Source organism: Chinchilla lanigera, unplaced genomic scaffold (genome assembly GCF_000276665.1).
Source record: "Chinchilla lanigera isolate Chin_1 unplaced genomic scaffold, ChiLan1.0 scaffold00001, whole genome shotgun sequence".
In the NCBI taxonomy this organism is placed as follows: Eukaryota; Metazoa; Chordata; class Mammalia; order Rodentia; family Chinchillidae; genus Chinchilla; species Chinchilla lanigera.
Window position 1 is genome coordinate 23,898,943 of NW_004955402.1, and position 17,127 is coordinate 23,916,069.

Genomic DNA, 17,127 nt, shown 5'->3' on the forward strand with positions numbered 1-17,127 from the left:
CCTCACCGCGCCTCCCCCCCGTCGGCGGCCCCGCGGAGCGGCGGTGGTACAGTCCGAGACGGCCCCCGGCTATAAATAGCGCCAGGCGCATGGCTCTTCGGGAGGCGCTGAGATTCCGGGCCGGGCGGCCGTGGGCAGCGGGTGCCCGTTAGGAACCGGGCCGTCGGCCTCCTCTCGTTGCCCTTTGGGGGTTCTTTTTGTAATAGCAGCAGGTGCAACTTTTTGTATTTTAAAAACATTGATTTTCGTTTTCGTGCGGGTGTGCCGGGGGGAGGCGGTTATCCACCCAGCTGCACTCTATTGGGGCGACAGGCGGGCGAAGCGAAGGCAGGGACGGCGGGCGGGGCGGCGGCGAAGGCGGCGGCGGCGGAGGTGGAATGGGCGCTTTTCTCTCCCATCTGGCTCCATTTATTTATTTATTTAGACTAGAAAAGGCGGGCAGGCTTGGAGAGAGTCCGCCCAGCGATCCGAGTGCGCATTGATCAGTGTCGAGAGAAAAAAAAAGCTACATAAATATATATTATGTGGATAAATCTATATACAAGAGCTCTCTCGCCCGCGCGCGCTCTCCCCGTTTCTCTCTGTCTCTGCTTTTTACCTCCTCGCTTCCCCAACCTGCGAGAGCAGCCCCAAATTTCCCTCCCACCGGGCATCTCCCGCCACCCGAGCCACCTGGGAGATAGGGCTGGGGAGCAGTTGCGTTGTACCAGGGGGGCTGAGGATAGAGATTTGGGGTCCGTTCTCCGTCCCAGTGCTCCTCCGAAGGAGGGAGGTGGATGTTTCGATCCCGGACCGCTTCCCGCGTCCTGGAGAGCGGCGGCGGGTTCGGCCAGCGGCTGGAGGGAGGAAGGTGGAAGCCTGCGCCCAGCTGGCCGAGGAGGGAGAAAAGCGCTGGGCGCCGAGTCCGGTGAGCCAGCGCGGGGCACTGGCTTGATTCCCCCCGCCCCCTCGGTTGCTTTACTGGTTAAAATTGGGGGGAAATTCTTTTTCTTATTCACCATCAAAGCAATAAAGCCCCGAATCGCTCTCCGGGCTGTAGCGGACCCAGACTCGCACTGCTTGCGCTGAGCCCGCGGGTTTCCTTTGCTGCACCCCAGATCCAGAGGTGCGAGGCGGAGAGTCGCGTCTGCTGGCTGAAGCCAAAGGTGCAGCCGCCTGGCCGGTGCCCCGCCAGATTTCCCGGCGGGTCCGCCTGGGCTGGGACCTCCGCTGCGCTCAAGAGGGAGTGGCACGCGTGGGAGCCGGTTGGAGCAGCCCCGCCTCTGGGGGCGAACACTGGTTGTGAACTTGTCTGGGGCAGCAGATTTTCATTTTAACGGTATTTACCTGCACCCCATCCTCTCTCGCATTTGCCTTTCCAGGACAGCTTTTCCCATCTTCAGAAGTCGGGCCAATTAAAATCACGCGCTGCTTGCCCTCGGGGCTGGAGCTGGGACGGCGGGCCGAGCTGCTGGCCTAACCCCGGAGGGTCCCAGGCTGGCCATCCGGTGCTCAGGGTTTCTCTGCTCTTACCCTCGAGTTACATCACGTTCCTACACGATATGTTTTAGCATTTGTTTAAAGAAACGAGACCCCAGCAGCCTGTAAACCCAGGCCAAGCCGGCGTGGTACAACCACAACGCGGTACTCTCCAGCGCCAGAGGAGGCCCGAGGGAGGCCCCGAGGTTCCCAGCCCCGAGGTTCAAGGTTCACCTCAGACCCCCAGCTTCCCTCGAAGGATGATGGGAGCCCAAATCAAAGCGCAAGTAAGGTTCTAAGAACTGTGGAACTTCCTTTCATTTTAGATTCTTCTGCCTTTGCTTGATGGAATTGTAAGTATAGTTGATTTTGACTAGGTTTCCTGGGCTTACATTATCCAGTATTTTATATTGGTGAAGAAATTACCCGAGTTGATGGAATGGAACAGAAACTTAATTCTGCCAGCTATGGCTCTGTGCTTGGGGTGCCTGTGAGGTGCTGCAATAAAGCGGGCATGTCCTGGTAAGCACCTGAAGGGTTTGTGTGTTTGACAAGAGGTGTGTGCATGTTTTGTTCCGACCTGACTGTGTGTGCTTGTGTGGGTGCAGCCTGGACATGTGCACAGACCCTGTTTGTATTCATACCCATACCCATCGTGTGTGTGTGTGTGTGTGTGTGTGTGTGATGTGTACCTACCAAGTTGAACCCTCCTTCCGACTCCCACCCCACCCCAGACACATCAGCAGATGCTAATTATCCAAAATATTTTCTCTAACATCATCTTGCAGTGCTGGTGCTTGGCTTCCAGGATCTCAGGATCTCACAGCAGAGTGGAACATACTTTCTGCCCTCAGAGGGGAGTTAAGGAGAGTAGTTCCTACCTGAGAATCTCTCCCTCTTCCTGCCTCCCACCCCCTCAAAGCAAAGCGTTAACAATGGAAAGACAGGACAGCTGGCAAAGGAGAGGGCAACTCAGGAGAGGGCTGCTGGGGCTCACCCTCTTTTTCCTGCCACCACTCTAGTCAGCCCCTAGGTCCAAGTAAATTATTCACAATTGTTTAATTATTCATATTTATTATTAATAATAATAACCAATACATAAATAAAAGCTGTCCCTGGGCAGGTGGGAATATGGAGTGGGGTTGCTAATGGAAAGGGGCACCTGATTATTTCAGATGCCATACTGCATCATGCCAGCTTCCTCCAGAACTGCTCCTCTGTGCTATGTCCCTTTATCTGCGAACCCAAGGCCGAGGAGAGCGCCTTCCTCCTCGGACAAGCTTCCCCTCCTCCCCGATAGCCCACCTGATGATGACTCATTTTGGATTTGGGCCATTCCCCCTCAGGGTGTAGCGCAGCCCTCACCTCTCAGCTTTCTGGCAGGTGTATGGTGAACTGAACACCTCCTCCCAGCTTGTTGAGGGGAAAGCAGCCAGGACACCAGTCCTGTGATAACTGAGCTACCTGTGTAAACAACAGCAGAGGCAGCTTCTGCCTAGGCATTGATCTCTTAAAGGCACAGAGCTGGATCTCGTAGGCTCCCATCTTTCCAATGCAGCAGAGTGTCAGTGATAGAATAACACAGACAGGTATCTTACATGAATGCAGTAAAAGAGCAGGACCCCAGAGAAAATAGTGTGGAATATAGTTAGGTTGGTTCTTTGGTGTCCTTGCCCTTGATATTCTAGGAAGACCTGAGTTAAATTTTTTTTAACCTTAGATCATCAAAGAGAAATGTAATTAGGGAAAGATGGGGCAAAGTATTACTCACTGTGACATTTAAGTAGATTTAAAACTTTTTCTCCAAGTGCCACTTCCTGGGCACAATTATTCCATCCACTGAGAGAGAGGGAGAAGGCTGGCAAGTGGGAGTGGGAACTGGGAACAATCGCTTCTCGTTTTCTCCCTGGGTTTGGGGCTTACATTTGGTTGCCGATTCATTTCTGGGGGTGTCAGAAAGCCCCATAGGGTACTGTGTCAGGCAGGTTAGGAACTCAGGCCTTACCATTGCCTTCTGATCCCTCACTTCCTTGCCCCTCCTGTCTTCCTTCCAGGAGGGAGGGAACCCTCTTTGTGCTCAGTTTCCCTTCAGGTGAGCCACTGATCTTTTTTGCTGACACCAAGTAACCCACGTTCCACAGCCCGGGTGTGGTGACATGCCCTCAGACCTGCTCTGGCTCTCCTGGTTGTGGACCTTCTTTCTCCATCTAGATGGTGAACTAGAGAGCAGGCATCCAGTGATCTGGTCCCTCCTCCTCCTCTGCAAACCCTTTCACAGTGATGGGCACACAGTAAGTGCTCAGGGTGAAGAGTATAGATACCAGTGACTAATCCGACTAAGGCAGGGAATCAACATTGTATTCATTCATCTGTGCTTCACTCTCTGGAAAGGAGTTCTGGGTTGTGGAAGAGAACAGGAAGTTCAGAACACATGCGGCTACCCTGCCTCCCCAGTCCGTGCTGCCTGGCTTGGAGGCATCACCACTCAGTTGTTCTTGCATTCATCCAGCCCTTCTCATTTCCCACTGGAAGCAGTAGAGAAAGGCCTGCAGAGAACTCACTGTCTAGTTAGACCAAAGTCACTCCAAGTGAGAAGCCTCAGAACAGTAAAGGCAACAGATGGGTAAATGTCTCCCAGGCCTAAGGAATCTCACATAGGAGAAAATAGAAAACAGAAAGAAAACGTAAAGTGATCCAAAGTTGGGTGTGCTGATCTGTAAGGTGGGTAGTAGCTTTGAAGATGGAGGGGTACCTGCAAGGCAGGATGCAGATGGTGCTAGGAATTCAGAGCTGGCTAAGGACTTGGACCTAGACTAGGAGGGAAATAGGCAGTGGATTCTCTAAGGTTATAAGGAGACAAAGGTAAAAACAGAGCTACCACCTACACTGGACTCTCCACACCAAGAATCCCAGACTCTAAATTAAACACCTCTGTGGAGTGAATGCCCTGCCTAGACTGCAGAAGGGTGAGAGAGCAGGCAGGAGGTGCAGAGTCTCACCTGCTATCTGTAGAGAGGTCATGGTTGTTTGGGCAAAGAGAGTGACTCAGAGAACCACAGGACTACCCAAGGGCATAATCCATCTGAGGAGCACAGTGAAAGGAGCAGGCTCGGTGGGCTGGAGAAGATAGAGGTCATAGGGACAGTGGTACCAGGGAAAGGTTTTCTGGAGGAGAAAGCCCTGATCTGGCCCTTAAGAGGGGGTGCTTCAGCCTGAGAAGAGGGGGAGGAAGGAGGCCTTGCAGGTTGAGGCAGTGATGGAAATTGCCAAGCCAGGAGTCAGCAATGGGCTGTGGGTTTGCCAGTGATAGTAAGAACAAGGCTTCTGTTAGATACAGGATGGGTAGGCAAGATGAGGTTTTTAAGGCAGCCTCAGCACCCTCTGGTTTTCTCCATAAGCCTCGGACTTCTCTGTTCTTGAATAATTTGGGAAGGCTTAATAAAAAAAAAAAAAAAAAAACAACCCTGAAAAACTGGGATGAGAACAAAAGAGAAAAACAATTTCTATTGCAATTGTTTTTCCTTCAGTTAATTTTAGCAGCTGCCTGCTACCTAGAGTAGACAATGAAAAGACCTCATTGTCTGTCCTGAGCTCATGGCAGGTCTGGCCAGGGGAAGCAAGCCCATTGCAGGGAGGAAGAGAAAAGGAGGGAATGTGCTGTGTGTTTAGGAAACCCAGGCCCTCTCCCAGTAGGGCAGAGCTGTCCTTAGGGGCATGATAAGTGCCAGTGCTGGCAGAAGAGGGTCCTCTGAGGTGTTTTCTTGGCTAGCTGAGCCCTAGGGACATATTGTTGTGGTCTTTTGGGGACTCCCTGAGCCTTGGACACTGTGGACAGTGCTTTTAGGAGTCTGTGCCTTTGGTCAGCTCCTGTTCCAGGTTTCCATGCCAGCTCAGAGGTGTACCTCACTTTTGCTAAGGACAAGCTGCAAATGGAAGGGCAGTGTGAGAATAAAGGGACCTCAAAGTCACGGCTTTGGGGTCAACAAAGGGACAGCCTGAGTGGTGTGCCTGGGACAGCCAGAACAAAAAGTGGAAGAAACTCGAGCTATAGCTTTCCTGGTTCTCGGCTTCCCCCCTGTAAAATGGAAACTGCATTTCCTTCTTTTCCAGCCTCCTTTCCTGCCTTACGTCACATTGAAGATGAGACAGTGGCACATCTGTGAGATTGACTCACAGTTTTCATGTAAAAAATATTATTATTAAGATGAGAGAGTGGGGATTGAGTGTATAAATGGGCTACAGAAAGATGTAGATAAATTTGATGAGCTTGATTGCATTGAGGGGCCAGGAATTGCCTCCTTATCCTCCCTAGAGAATTTACATTTCTTGAAAAGGGCAGCACTCGTCCAACAGAGGCAGGCAGCTTCAGCTGTGTTTGGGTAAAGCTGGAAGAATCTGTGCTCTGGAGTCCTCTTTGTAGCTTTAAGTCCCACCCCCCTTCTGCTTATTAGCTATGTGACCTTGGGCAGGTTATTTAATCTCTTTGTGGCTCAGTTTCCTCATTTGTAAAGTAGGCAGAGAAATAGAACCTAGCTCATAGAGTTGTCATGAAGATTAAATGAGTAAGTGCAGGTAAAGTGCTTAGATCAATGTCTGGGCAGCCAATATTATTGGAGCATCACTAACAGGCCACTGGGGGCTGAGGGTCTGGAGCAGCCCCTCCTACTTCCTGCAGAGGAGGCAGGGGCCACCTGGCCTGCTAGGCATCCAGGGATGCCTGTGTGCTCATGTACCATGTGACTGTTTCTCAAGGAGCTCCTTGGGGAAGGAAGCCTTTGGGGAGCACAGGGTAAAATCAAGGTCTCTCTATTTTGGGGGCCTGCCCTGTGTGCTGGCTGCTGGCATCAGGGGCCCTTCTTACCTGAGAGGTGTTGCTGAGGCAAGTCCTTTTAATTGTGATGGTTTACTAATTAGTTTTTAATTATGTTAATTTATTGTACATGAGCCCTGAGGTTTTCAGACACTGGGCTCACTTCAGAAACTAGAATAGTAAGTTGTGTTTATTACACACAGAAAGCTGTGGATGAATATCATTTCATCATGGCCACCATCTCTCTGATAATGCTGCTGGATCAACATTTCTACCTGGACACTCTAATCTAATATTCTCCATTCCCTCCAGGCTCTGGAAATCCAGCCCACAATCCTTTGCATAGAGTTAAGGGACTCAGTGGCCACAGGTTGTACAGGTGACCTGAAGGACTGAAGTGTCTGGGTGGGTTCACGGGTCTCTAACCTGATGGGGACTTAGGAAGGTGAGAACACATAATGTTTATCTCAGGTCAGGTCTTCAGAGAATATGGACCTCAGACTCACTGGTGTGGTAGAACCCTTCTGCTTCTGCGTCCTGGAGCTGGGTGCAGATAGAGCTCCGTATGGAGGCTGGGAGGCAGAGGCTGAGATTGAAGATGACACACAGATAGGAGCTGAAAGACATGGGTGGAGGCAGGCTTATGTTCCAGGGTGGTAGGTAGCCATGGGTGAGGGTTGCAGCTGAGCCAGCTCTTAGAAAAGATGAGAAGTGGGACTCATCACACTGGCTGGTGAGAATATGGAAGTGTGGAGTCATTGGGACTCAGTGGTCACAGTGAACTGGCTGATAAGAATGTGGATCGCTGGTACATGATCACACAAAGAAGGTGCCCAAGTATTTAGGAAGGATGGATGTGAATGGAGAAATCACACCCCACCAACACTCACATGCTGAGGGGAGTGGCTGCATCCAGAGCCCATTATCTACAGGTCATTTCTTCGTGCAGAGGATGTGGTCTGCTGTCACTAGGAACCTTTCAGAGATGCCACAGGGTTTCAATAAAATAAAGCCCCCCCTCACAGTTCCAGATGGCAGCTCTCTTTTAGTAAGTGTAAAGTTTTCCGAAGCATAAATACAAAGTGATATATATAAATTTGGGTCTCTTATTAAACAGACACATTAATATTAATTTAGCTCATAGTCTATAAATATGATGAAATATTTATTGCTTAAAAGTCTGTATATAAGGCTTAACATTCTATGCTGCATACATACACATGTATGGGTTGTGTTTAGAAAGATTTGGAAGTTGAGAGCAGATAGTTTTTTAAGTCATGCTCTCAGAGCCTCAGTTTCCTCATTTGAAACATGGGCATAACATATTGCATGTAATTTCCATGAGCACTGAGAGAAGACATAACTATGTAGTGCTTGTCACACAGTAGGTAGCCAACAAATGTCAGCTATGATTATTGTGTATAAATTACTATCCAGGCATGGTGGCACACAGCTGTAATTCTAGCACTCTGGGAGGCTGAAGCAAGTGGACTACAAGTTTGATCCAAGCCTGGACAACTTAGTGACTTAGTGAGACCTTGTCTCAAAGTAAAAACTAAAAAGGGCTGGAGACATGGCTCAGTGCAAAGGCCCTTGGCCCTTGGTTCAATCCTAGTATGGAAAAGAAAGCATGTTATGTACAAAATATACTTAATCTCCTTTCCAAGTGTAAGCTATAATATTTATGGTCTGTGTAAAGGCACTTAGAGTTTTTTCTGAGAGGTCCTCCTGCTGTCATGGGGGAGATGAGAGGGATTCATAGTGGGAGCCCAGGCCATTCCTTCCAAACTGGAACAAGTGGATAAAGTTTCCATTTGCGAGTGTATGGGGTATAGAGGAAGGGAGCTCTGTTCAGGCCAGGGCCCCCATGAAGTCTCCCCAATGCAGCAGCTTTGTGATGCATACCTGTACTCAGGTCACATTGTATACCTGCCTGGTACTCCTGTTGTCAAGGGAGCCTGCACCCACACACCTGCATACCCAGACACAGGGAGGCTCTGCACTGGCCTACATCCTTCCCTGCCCAGAGGGTGGGCAAGCTTCTGTGACTCACTTGCTGGCCCCTTGCCCCTGAGCTGAGTCACAGTGTAACTGATCCCTCCTTCAGCCAGGTCTCTGCTCTCATGTGATCCAAAGCAGGGTCACTGGGCCAGGCTGAATCCAGACTGAGCGCTGAAGTGGGTCCACCCTAGGAAGGAGGGGGAGGCTGTCAGGACCTGAGGGTGGGCTGAGGCCTTTACAGAATGTTCCTGATATCTCGTTTGAAGGAGGTGGGCTGGTCTATTGCCCACCATCATATACTTTCCCCCAGTAGCCTACGTCAATGTCCCACCAGACTAGGGGGCTTTCTATCTTAAAGCTACCTCTGCTAAATAATAAAGAATGTGGTTTTGTCTCAGGGAATCTGTTTGAAGATGCTTGTGCTCTTGGTGCTTCTGGGATGAGGGTGCTCACCTTTGTTTCAAAAATGAGGAAGCAGTGGGCTTGGAAGATCAAGAAGGTGGGGGAAGGAGGTCAAGAATGTGCCATCCACACATCATACAAGTTCAGGGTCACCCATTTTGACCCAATCGTTGTCCTAGAAAGAGAAATGCCTTTCCTGGAGATAACACGGGAACCCCAGCTACCAAATAAAATTGCACGTCATCCTAGTTTGGTGGCAGAGAGTGGAATAACAGCCACTTCCTTTGGCCAAAGTCTTCTCCAACTGGCAGAGTTGGGGTGGTGTCTGTTAGTCCCTATTTCTCAGCTGTGCAGAAGTCAGGTAATGCTCTCATCTGTAAAATGGGCAGGAATTTCTTCTATTCCTCAGATAGACTTAGTGAAATGATCAAGTTCTGGGAAATAGCCAATGGCATTATGATAAGCCCCTTGCCCACGTCCGTCCAGTCTGCTGAGCTGGCAGCCAGGTGGTAGGATCTTGATTTCGATTTTGGTCTCACCTTTGGGTCTGCACTGTTGCTCTCAGGTCCAGTTCCAAGAGGCTCCCTCATTCATCTCACGGCTGCCTACCAGGGCCAGAGCCAAGAGCTGAGGACCATGTGGCAAGAGTCTCTGCCATGTACCGAAGCCGTCAAACCACAAAGGGGCTCAGCTGAGACTTGCTGTGTGCGCTGGGGTCATGGCTTCCCCTCTCTGGCCCTCAGTCCCTGATCTCTAGGATGGGGACCTTCATCCTTGCTCTGCACATCTCCTGAGGAGAGGCAAGGATCCGTCCTGGGCAAAGATGCACTTGCTTCCCCGAACGCGAGGCGCTTGCACTATAAATAAGCTCTTCTCCCTTCCCACCCTGTCCCTGTCTCTACTCTGCTCCTAACCTTACAGCAGCCCTGGGAACAGAGGGAGCAGTCCAGTCCTCACATCCATCCTCTTCCTCCTGATTATTTTTCCCAATCACACTTAATAGCTGCCTGGCTTTTGGCTGCAGCCTGGTATGTAATAACCTGCAATTATTGTCCACTTAAGCTGTCCCCAGGGCCTTGTCTGTTGCACTGCCCAGGCCCACGCCACCGGCCTGCTGATTTCCCTGTCAGAGTCACCACCAAGGGGAAGAAAGCCCCTAACAGGGCTGGCCTGACAACCTGTTTGGCAGGGCTACCTCCCTGGCAGCAGCTTCCTTGGAGCCGGAGACCCCCTCCAGAGGTGGGAGCAGAGGTAGCCCCTTCTTGCCACCAATATTATCCAGCCTGGGAGCCCCACCTGGACCCCTGGGTTCCTCAAAGCCTTCCTTGTTCTCTAGCCCCTGCCCCTGTCTACACACTGCCCTCCTTTCAGCCTTCATGGCTTTGTTTATTTGCCTCAGCTGTTTAGTACAGACCAGCTCCGTAAAGGAGTTATATACATCCTTCCCTCTGGATTCTTCTAAGGGAGGCACTGGCATTTTACCTACCAAGCTAGTGAAGATCAGAGAGGTAAGGGGCCTTTCTTAGGGTCACACAGCCAAGGAGTGACAGTGAATATTCAAAATCAGGTTGGTTGATTCCATGGCTCACTTACTGAATCCTGTGCTATGCCATTTCCTCTCTTTAAAACAAGTTCTACCCTGCCTTGTTGTCTTTGCTGGCTGCCACCTCCTTCAGAAAGATGTCTTTGCCGCTGCAGCAATACCATCCTTCCTACTGTGAACCTTTATAAGTCAGCATCAGGTATGCTTGGTCCTGTGTGGGTGGAGTGTGAGTTCTTTGCCATTCCTTTGTAAACCAGCTCTGTGTGTGAACTGGCAGGTTCTCTGCTTCCTGCTGCTGACTTGTGTCTCATGAGCTAAACACTTACTGCCTGACCAGTGCATCCCCCATCAGGGTGGGCACCAGTTGGGCCATCTCTACAGCACCATCTACATGGCTCTGCTGTTAGTGAGGGTGGTGATGACAAAAGTAGATTCCTAGGTTGTGAGTGGTCCTGTGCCACCATTGGAGGACATGCCTGGATATCTATAGTGATGTAGAAGACAGAATCTGAGAGCAGTGGTATTTTCACACCACTCTGAATCTAGCAATTAAATGACCAGAGATGAAAGCAGGTGTCAGGACGCTATCTGATGCCTGCTACTTGCCAGAGGGGTGGCTGTCGTGGTGAATGTGGGTCTTGTCAGTGAGTGAGTCTGTGTGTGCTTGTCTATGGACCAGAGAATGGGGTGATGGTGGGCTGAGTGTCCTGGGAACCTCGAGGCTGCTGTCTATAGATCCAGGAATCTCACAGATGGTCAGGACAGAAACCCAGAGGCTGAGCAGGCCAGGGTTGAAGCGCCCAGTCTTGTTGGTCCAGGTCTGGTCACCCTTTGCTTGGGACTTCCTCACTGGCACTTGTGTTTTTTCAGTCTTTTATCTTGCAAAAAACTATCATTGGAAGGCTTTGATGACAATAGTTTGGGGTAGGCTGAGGCCTTCTCTGGCCCCTCAGATCTTAAGCTGTTAAGTCCAATGCTGGCCTGAAGGTAAACTGGCCTATAGAAGAGCTCAGCTTCCCCTCTTCTGTGACACTGGAGAATGGTGTGGGATCCCTTTCCTGATCCCCCGAAGCTGAGGGAGGCAGAGGCCAGCTGCTAGGTACCCTGACACCATCCCCTTTCCTGGAGTACCCAGCACCTGCCCTCTACCCCCTTGCCTGCCCTACTCTGCCTTAAGGCTGCAAACACCCTTTGTTCCTGGTGTTTAGCCTTGGGGTAGACTTCCCAGGAAGGGACTGGGAAAGGTCCCTTATAGGGGCAGTACAGGGGAAGGGAGGTACCAGAACCACCACCTGCTACCCGCAGCAGTAGAAGACCTTACACTGAGAAGGCAAAGTGACACGGTGGTCTTTATTTTCCCTCACTGCATTTTACCTTCCTGCCCTTGCTGTAAGTCTCCCCCATGCCAAAGGGAGAAGGAGACTTCAAACCTGCTGTTTCACATGACTCACTGTCTCTGCTGTAAACCAGGCTGGCAGGGGCAAGTCCTCCGCCTTTGTAGTTTTCCTCCCCTGTCTGCTCTAGCCTAGATGGCCTCCAAAGTCGGGGAATCTTACACGTCCTTTGGACAGGGGGCACCTTGGGTCCTACTTGTACTTGTGCTGTGTGCTTTGGGGCTCCAGTGGGTTCTGTGGAGTGTGGCAGCTGGTCTCTATAGGGGCCCAGAATTCCCAGGCCCACACTGGCTGGCACGCTCACAGGTAGCTCTGAGTCCCAGCCCTTTTTACAACAGCCTTTGCAGAAGACCATCTCATCCTTGCCCTGGGGGCCTGGGATAAACCCTGGCTTCCACTCTCTCCTCCTGGGTTTCCCACGGAGAAGGCAACCTGAGAGCCTCTGAGATTCTTCAGCATCTTCAGCAGGAGGATGGATGGGAGAGGCTGGGAGATGAATCTGTTTCAGCCTATCTTTCAGCCTAAACTCACTCTGTTTTACACTTCTGGATGGTGGCCTTAGGTTTCCCAGAGCTACCCAAACAGGAGGGGAGCCCAGCTTCACAGCTTTCTGCTTACTCTGAGATATTGGTCCTTAACCCTTTTCACTGCTTAGGGTTCATCTCTGAGCTGGGAAGAATGGGCTGGCTGATAGGCAGCAAGATCACCAGCCCCTCCCTGTCTTCTGTCCACAGATCAGGAACAGCTTCTGCAGGTGTTTTCTCTCTGGCCCTCTGCAGTGCAGGGGATCCTGGAGAGTGATCCTATAGTTTATGTGATCCATGGTATAGCTTGGGGATGGCACAGGGCACATGTCACCAGTGCCATTGAGAGTTTACAGTGAGATTTGGCAGAGTCTGCCTAAAATATAACAATAAGAAAAAAATTTCCTTCTGCCAAGGCTTTTAAAACTAGTCTTGCTCATTTGAAGAATAAATCCTTAGCTACCAAGGATGCTTAACAACCTAAAATGATTAATTTGTTAAGCATTTAGGTTAGTTGAGATTAGCATTACTAGCGTGTAGAAGAAATGTGAATGTGAATTGAGCGGGCACATTTCATGTGTGGAGGCTCTGACTGTTGTCCTCAGTAGCAGCACCCCTTCCACACAGCACCCACTGTCCCGTGTGTATGCACGTGTCTGTGTTTGTCGGGGACACACAGGCAAGTGCATCTTTTTCGCTGGGGTTTATTGTGTTTTCTTTGCGCTGCTAATGCTTTTGGCCTCTGGGGGTGCTCTATATATACAGATGCAGAATTTGAGAAATAGGATTTTCAAGCTGAAAGGAATCTTAGCTATCTTCTAAGCTACTTTTCTCATTTTACCCTTTTGGAAAGTAATGTGCAGAGAGGGGAAGGGATAACTTCCTCAGGGTCAGCTATAGACCCCACCCCTATGCACTTACTGTCTCAATAGATGTCTATTTGCTCGCTGTTTAGTATTTCTTTGTTTTTCTCTCTCTCTCTCCTGTGTTCCTTTTCCCACTCAGTCAGTCAGTCAGTCAGTCAGTCAGTCAGTCATTCAGTCAATCTATCTATCTGTCTCTCCTCCACTCCTTTCTGCTCTGTGCTTCTGGGCTGCAGCAGTGGAGAGGCAGGCTACTTCAGGAGCTGGCCAGACTGGGCCCACCTCTTGCTGGGGACGTGGAGGCTCCAGCTCCCCTGTAAGTCAGAAGTCTAAGGGAGTAATGCCTCCCTCCCTGGGGACTTGCAGCGAGGAGGGAGGCAGGGTTGGCTCCACAGTTATGCAATCTGTTTTCAGCCTGATCCTCCTTTCCTGGCTCCCTCCTCCAAGCAGCTGACTTTCTCTCAGTGGGAAGAAGGGTCTGACCTCAGTAGCATTCTTCCGGATTCCTTTTCTCTAGCCTGAGCCATGAAGCCTCCAGTTAAAATACCCCATAGAGAAGTTGTACATGCTACTTGCCTCACAGCCAAAAGGCAAGGGAAATGTTCTTCCCTCTCTAATCTTGGTATCCTGATGCTGAAGCTTGGCTCTCAATTCTAAACAACAGACTGCAGAAACAACTGTTTTGACTAATCTCATTTTCCATGGAGACTTGGAATTTCTGACATGGAGTAGACCTGCAGTGTCCTCTTTTACTCCCACACTTATTGGAGGAATCCATCCTCTAGCATCCAAATGTTTCTCCAGCAGGTCTGGTCACTGCAAGTGATGGGAGCCTGCCTCTTCACATGGCAACCAGTTCCTTTAAGAAATCCTGTTATCATGTATTTCTTCCAAGTTGCCCTCTGTCTTGTTCCTTCCCCTGCCACATGTCTTAAAATAGTGGCTACCTCTACTTACTCTCTCTATTTCTGTCTCTTTGGTCTGTAATACTCTTAGGTCTTCCATCTCATTTTACCAAAATTATTCTTACTAAAGTTGTCCATCGGTGGCCCCCCAAATGGCCAGATTTATGGTCATGTCTTAATGTTTTTCTTTGAAGGCCACTCTTGATTTTCCAAGACATGCTTGTTCTCTTTGTGTACCTATCACTTCCCACTTGATGATGCCAACTGAACATGTCCAATTCCCTTTTACTGAGCTCCAGCCCCCTCTTTACAACTTTTCCAACTCTGCCTGAGAAGAACCTCAGACTCGGGATTTTTCCCTTTGCATGAGAGAAAACATCTCCTCCTCTGAAGGCCCTGTTTTGGCTATGGACCCATCAACCACTCAGTCACCTCAGCCAGGAACGACAGAAATATTCCTGAACACATCTTGTCCTTCCACCTAGAGATGCCACTGTCACCAAGTCCTGTCAGCTCTACCCCATTGTCCTTTCCTTCCCACTGGCTCCTACTCTGCCTCACACTATTCCCACATTCTGCTAACCAGTCTCTTTCCTTTGGCTTTGCCTTCCCTGACCCACATATACTTTCTTCTGAGGGCAGAAAGAATTTTCTGAAATATAGATGTCAGTTCCTTCCTTAAAAACTCCTTATTACTTCCAAGATACAATGTACTCTCCACTTGCCATTCCAGGGTCTTCATAACCCACTCCATCTCACCTACCTTTCTCTCAAGACCCTTCACTTGTCTCCTCCTTCCCTTTGTCCTGAATACCCAACCCCAGCTCATACCATTCTCATCCTCATCCTCTCTGCTCCCATGGTCTTTCTCACTCTAAGGCCCCTCCTGGCCTCCTCTTCCCTTTTCTTGCTAGCTTATTGCTCTTTAGTTTTCACTTCTCTGCTTAAACATCATTGCCACAGGGAGCCCTTGCTTGCCTGACTACAGAGGCTAAGATACAGAAACCGCCGTGCACTGTAGAGGCACACTGTGGTTCTCACAGCCATTTACACAATTGTAATTGTCTGTTAGAATTGCAATTACTGCCAATTCCTTCTCTTTTCCTGCCTCAGTAGACCAAGAGCTCCTTGAGGGCCTGCTTGTGCCTTTCTTGTCCTATTTATTCTATATATCTCAGGTCTGGCACCCTCTGTGAGCAGTGAATACTTCTCATCTGGCTGGGACTGGGGAGCTTCCAGAGTCAGTCTAGTAAGATCTTGATCCTGTAAGTGGGTATAAGAGGATCCTTCCTGTGATGATGACTTGATCACATTTGGGTTCATGAAGATCTCCTGGGGAGCTAGTTGCAGGATGAAGTGGAGGCAGGCAGGATCAGGGACCAGCACACTCACAATAGTACAGGGCTGAGGTGATTTTTCCATTCATATCCCATGTGTTTCTCATGGAGACCAGGAGATGGTGGCAACTAGTGTATAATTGAAAATGAACAGAATCCAAGAATAGGCTTATAACAAGCTCAGCTCAAAACTGTGAAGTGATCTTACCTTATTGTGGGGAGCTGTTCATTCACTTTCTGTGCTTTCTAAACCTTATTTCATTCCTTAGTCACATTAATTCCTGTGAGGGTAGACTCCAGTACAGGTTTCTCTGTTTGGAATAATGTTCCTATCTGATTAGCTACTAACCTGTTAATATCATTAGTTTCTGTGATCCATATAGAACTTTCAGACTTGTCTGGAGGTTTCAATCTTGGGAAAGAATAAAATTATGGTTGGAATAGTTCAAAAAGTGGCTAGGGTTCTGAGGTTCTGAGGCTAAACTGGTAGCTTTTCTTACTCTAATTTCTGGGTTAGGAATAAAGAGCATGCTCACGTGCTCTGTCTCCCCTGGCCCATGCTCTCAGCACAGTGACAAGTAGGGGTTTGCTTTTATTTTATTTTTTTGTTCTTTGTTATACTGGGTTCTGCCCCATCTCTCTAAAAAAATCTTATAAATCATTGATGAGAATATTTCTATTTTTGTCTTAAATATCCTGGCCAAGTAAGCCTTATGAATACTTTCCAAATCAAGTGCTGGCATTGCACGATGCCTCCTCATTGATGGCAGGCCCATTTCATTGTTTTTTTTTCTTTCACATCTTGGCTCTGCTGTTTATGGCAGCATTGCCAAGTCTCAGCTTGAGGGTGGTGGAGGCAGGGCTGACCTTGGTAGAGAATGCTGTGCGGCCTCCCTTTTTTGGGGAGCTGTTCCTTTCCTTCTTCCTCATGACTGTCACACAACCCTCTGACTTGAACTTTTAAAGTCTGAAATGCTGCAATTGATGACTGGTGTTTATTCTCAGTAAGGTTTCCTCTGCCATCTGCCCTGCCTCTGCACTCCCTTCCCTTCATCCATTCCGTGCCTAGAAATTCAACTCACTTGAAAACCAACTTTCACTTGAACATTCAATGCTCAGCATATGATGTTAAGTGTGAAAGAGACCCTCGCATATGCTACACTGCAGCCTCCATTCAGATCATGTCTCTCTTGTTTCCTACTATAGGGCCTGGCACATGATAAGTACTCAGTAAATGAACTGAGAATAAATTAAAGGCCTAAAGGATTAGATGCCCTATGCATTGTATTTCCTTTTGTCCTAAGAGCTGTCTGGATCTAACCCCTGTCGATGGTTCATGCAGAGTGTTCCCGAGGCTTGAAAATTATGACCTGCTGAGAAAGTAACATGATTGCAATACATCTTTCTAGATGATCCCCAACTTGTTTGGATTTATCTTTTACTTTGGTTTTTCTTCATTATTCAGATTAGTAATTTATATTACCTGTCCCTGGCTCAGGAAGTGTGTAGTCTGGTTCTCTCATCTGAGTGAGTCTTGTATTCCAGACCAGAGTAGAAACACCTGGTGGAAGAAACTGTGTCTGTTTATTCTGTAGCCAAAGTGTAAGGTTCCATGTAGCAGGCAGTTAATAAATGGTTTCCAACTGGTTGATTGAATGAATAGGTCTTGAGCCTGACACCCACTTTTATTTTTAACATTAAAGGTTAGAATCTAAACTCCAGAAGGAATGAGCACTGTAGTTTCAATTCCCTTTATCATGACTTGCATAGCCTTTGTCTGACAGCACAAAGTGTTATGGATTTACACAGCTTATTTAATTGTATAGGTACAGTAGGAAAATGTTAGATAAATCAAAATTATGCAGGAGACTGGGCAATTGTTATTATCCT

At 48.9% G+C, this 17,127-nt stretch overlaps 1 long non-coding RNA gene across 1 annotated transcript in view; it reads left to right on the plus strand.

Annotated features, from left to right (window-relative positions):
• The first annotated feature begins 100 nt into the window (after nucleotides 1-100).
• The window catches only part of LOC102018873, a 60,792-nt gene continuing 43,765 nt past the window's right edge, over nucleotides 101-17,127 (plus strand). The window contains exons 1-2 of the long non-coding RNA XR_259065.1: nucleotides 101-212; nucleotides 1,362-1,745. This is a non-coding gene — a long non-coding RNA (uncharacterized LOC102018873). The remainder of the gene's footprint in view (nucleotides 213-1,361; nucleotides 1,746-17,127) is intronic.